Source organism: Podarcis cretensis (assembly GCF_951804945.1).
Source record: "Podarcis cretensis genome assembly, chromosome: 11".
NCBI classification, from domain to species: Eukaryota; Metazoa; Chordata; class Lepidosauria; order Squamata; family Lacertidae; genus Podarcis; species Podarcis cretensis.
The window spans coordinates 16,695,304-16,700,021 of record NC_137180.1 but is presented as its reverse complement, the minus strand read 5'-3'; positions in this window follow the sequence as shown (position 1 = coordinate 16,700,021).

Sequence of the window (4,718 nt, the reverse complement as noted above, 5' to 3'; positions counted from 1 at the left end):
GGGACTTGTATTTTTTTTGGTGGGGGGGTACTCTTTTCCTTTAGAAATGAAATGTTGAACCATCAGATTTGTTGGTGAAAGAAACTGTCTTTAATGACTGGTGTACCTTTTGTGCTTAGACCAATTCTTTTTAGCTATGTACTTGTCTTTATTTTTATTAAACATTTATTCAAAAGTTACAATACAGCTTTGTCCACTGCCATAATATCACAGAATGATCACTCCTGTCCTCAATCCCAATTGTACTTGCCTTCAACATTTTACAATATGCTTGTCACTTACACCTTTAAAACATCAACCAGCTTTCAGTAACCACTACAAAATACTGTTTAGATTTTTCTTGGGGTGTTTGTGTGTTTGGAGTTTCACCACCTGATCTTGTACCCAGCCTACAACAGGTTTTCAAGATGAGGAGCAGTCTTCCTGCTTTTGTCAAGCGTCTTGTAGACTGGATGCTTCTGAGGTGCATTTCCCCACACTTTTCTCCAAGGCAAGGAGGTGCCTTGCACCCCGCCTGGAGCATATTTGGGAGACCATCCCTCTGCTTTGCAAACCGTCCAATTTTATTCAAGGTCTGAGAGATCCCTTGCTCTTCCAAGACACGAGAATCTCAATGTCTTTCTCCCCTTAGGCTGTTTTCTGAAGGGAAGCAAGAATTCACCTGTAGACCAGGGATTCCTCACCCCTGTAAAGGGTCACCCGCATTTGACATTTAGAAGAAATTATTTTTTCATGCTAATAAAACACTAATAGAAGTTTGATATATGAAGTAGGTAAAGGAGGAGTTCTAGTCCTTTAGGCAACCTTACATTGTCTGCATCTACCATGTCTCAACCAAACTAGAGATTCCGTGCTTACAGCTGGGTCAGCAAGCATCTCAGAACCATCTCTATTGTTCATAGATGCTTTCCCTTTGTTCATTGGTCTTATTACAGATTGCCTTTTCCTTACTGAGTGGGTGTTAACCCTCTGTTATTAGTTGGATTGATTAGAGCTCCATAGGTTGCCTACAGAGAAGCCTTGATGTAGTTGGTTATAATTGGGAAAGTGGAATGTGCCTTTTTTTGTTAGTGTTCTCAGTTAATGAAAGTGGAAAAAAACAAATATTATGGCTTGTAGGTGCATTGTTTTAAATGTTTTGCAAGCAGAAATGTCCCTTTGCCAGGATACAAAATCAAGCTAAATTGGCTTCCAGCCATGAAGAGGAATGTTTAACGATACATATTTTGAGAAAGGATACGGAAATCAGAAATAGACATGACCTATTCTAAATGCCATGAAAGCCAAAAGCTTTCTTTGGCGATTCATGTTCTACAACGATCCATTCCGCCACAAGATGGGAGTCTTGCTATTGGAGTGTTCATTGAAGATAGGAAAAGGGTAATTCACTGATAAAATTGACTTCCACTTTGGCCAGGTTCATTACAGCACCGTATCAAACCCAAGAAGTAAACATTTGAGCTGTGCTGAAGTACTGGAAATTAAAATTGTCTAATACCTGCTTAATGTCCAAGAAGGATGCTACATTTGTATTCATTATTAGCTATCATACAACAGTTGTTACCTAAGGATACGAATGTCGTTGAAATGAAACAACACCCCAGAACACTTCCCTTTCACTTCTGTTATCCTTCCCCACAATACCTTTTAATGTGTGAAGTGAAGATTTGGACTGTTTATCCCCTCAAAGAGGATAAACTAAGTGGTGCTTGGTTCAAGCTGAGGATGGAGGAAAGTAGTCTGTGTTGAACTCAGGTTGATAATGTGTTTGAAATAGGCTACAAGTGTTTCATAGGGTGTGTGAAATAAAAAAATAATGTTGATGACAGGACCCAAAAGTGGCCATCCTCCTGCACCCTTTAATTCTGTATGAGTAATGTTGTTTGGCAGGGAAGTGTGTAAGAAAGTTGGTAAATGTTAACCAAAATTAATGCCCATTTAAAGTTTAGTCTTGTAACAGAAATAGTGCTCTAGCTAAATAGCTCTGAGAAGAAGCCATGAAATTCAGGTTTGTAGACATTTGTTCTTGTTTATCAAAATAGTGTAATGGAGTCATGGGAAATTAAAATAAAATGGGATTTGCTTAAAGATACTTTGAAAATCATTCTAAATGATAGACTTTGTGTGCTGAGGAGCTGAAGTAGAGTTGCTTACATGTTAGATCTTTTGCTCTCTTCAGTACTGTTAAGACACCAGGAAAGGGACAGCTACTTACTGATTAGCATCTAATTTGATAATTATCATTTTTTGCAGTGTCATAAAATATCAGATGGTGTAATGTTATGTAAAGGATCTTTATAGGATAAATTGCCTAATTCTGTGTCTTGTGTTTGTGAGAGAATCTTGGCAAAAGTAGTATACCTTCTTTTTCCATGGTAGAAGAAAGAGCACGATAAGCCAAGAGGTCACTTGACAGTATGCACATTAATAGGATTAAAAGAGAGAGGCAGTCGCTAGGCCATATTTTGTCTTTCCACCCATATTTATGTACAAGTTCATCTAATACATGCAGGCAGTCCCTCTCCTGATATAACTAAGGATACTGGATGAGTTGAACATGTAGTTGGGGAAAAAATATATAGATCTACAAAAAATACATAGATCAATCTAGATCAACTTTCCCCAGCTTTATTTTCGCCATAAGTTTTGAGCTTGCAGCTCCAGCCAGCATATCCATGCTGATGGGATGATGGGAGTTTGAATCCAAAACTTCTGGAGGGTACTAGGCTGGGAAACTAACATGGACTCATAGAATCAGGGAGTTGGAAGGGAATCCTCTTGTCCCCAGCGATGCAGGAATTCTTCGCTCAGCGTGGGACTCAAACCCATGGCCCTCAGATTTAAGAGTCTCCGGTTCTACTGACCGAGCCGTAGTCCCTCTTATCAGCTGTCCTGATGAGTGTCTTTGATGTGCAATTAGGAAATAATTAAATGTACGATTGTATTTGAATGTCAGCTAAAGATGCAGTGATGAGACATGTTCTTCCTTTGGAGGAGAAAGTGTTACATATTCTGTTGTCGGCAAGCTCTGCCTCATCTTATTTTTGAAATTTCCTGTTGGGTGACAAGCCAGAAAAGTGAACTTCCAGCTGTTCTAATTTGGTTAGTTCTGGTCAAGGCATTTTCTTGGGAGAAATCCGAAGCCCTGCTTGTCAATAACTTCTATACCATAGGCTGAAGTAGGATTTGCACTTTTGCTAAGTGTCAAGGTGTACAGATCTTACTGCTTTGGCAAAGCATCTTGAGACAATCGGTGCATGACGTGGGATGGGGAAGGGGGTTCAGTGGAAAGGCATTTTCATGCCAAATCCAAGCTTGTGTTGAAATAGTATCCAGTACTAGGAAGTGTTCATTAGGTTGATGGCTGCTGGTTCCTGTTAGCTGTAAAAAAAAGATGTTTTTGCTTTTCATATGATAGTTTGAATTCTATCTAGTTTTTTTTTGTTTGTTTGTTAAGACAAATCTTGGCATCTTGTTCAGTAGCTGGGAGAAGAAGCATGGGAAGAAACAGGCAACAAACTTCTTCATTGTCTTTTTAATTCCATTTGTTCTGGACAAATTTCCCTTTACAGCTGCAAGGAATAAATTTATCATAACCTGTATAATTTTTAATCTCAAGTTTGTATAAAAGCAAGCCTTTCAAAAACTGGCACAAAGTTGCTTTGGAATTTAACATGGTAACAAAAACTACAGGATAGAAAATGAACTTTTTAAAAGCAGCTTTCTACTGAGAATCTATCAGATGGCACAAACTACTTACCTGTATTAAATACCGCTCATCCTCTTCTTTGAAATGCCTCTATATTATATAACTTTCTGTTGGAAATTAATGAATCTGCTACTGTGAAAAGCTGTTTGCAACCACCACCCTCCTGGTTTACAAACATTTATTGAAATTGAAGTTTCATTTTTGTTTTAGTAGTAATTTCAGATACTTGGTGGCGGCTAATATTTAGGGAAGGCTCCAATGTTATCTTTCCCTGTATAATTGTGAATTGTAGCAAATGTTTTGCCCAAGCCTAGTAATGGCTCATTGTGATATATTTACAATATCTAGCTTCATGGCTTTTGCTCTGGAGGCTGTTTGCACAGAGAATTGGTTCTTCATGGGAAGCCTTATTGCTTTTAAAATTATATCTTTCTCTGCTTTTTTTACTCGGAGTAGCTAAGATTTGCCTGGACTATAGACCCAAAACAATTGTTTTCTTTCTAATGAGGTACTAGAGGTAGTTGTTGTTTTACATTCTCTCTTTCCCTCTCAATTAAATATCAGGGCTGTCATAACGATACTCCGAGTTTCTTTGGATTTGGCAAGTCCTTAAACCTAACCCCATTTTTTTCATGCTAAATTGTTAATTAGACTTATCATTGCAACATAAGGTGTAGTCTTTGTATCTCAGCAGGTTCGCTGCATTGTGGTATCTGCTAAGATTTTACAATAATGCCTGTATTTTATAACATTCCCGTTCCCAGTTTATTTTACTGTCTGAATGCAGCACAATGGCAAGTTCTGTATCTGTCTGCTTTTTGTACAAGGTTATAGCCCGGCATAGGCGGTAGTCAGATGATAGAGTGGTGGGAGCTACAAAACATCTCCCAAGAAGGAAGCCGTGATGCAGACACCCTTCATAGATAGCTCTGCTAATAATTTGTCTTAGCTGAGACACTGTTCTGCCTGCCTTACACCCCAAAAACAAAAATTGATCCCGTTGTGACTA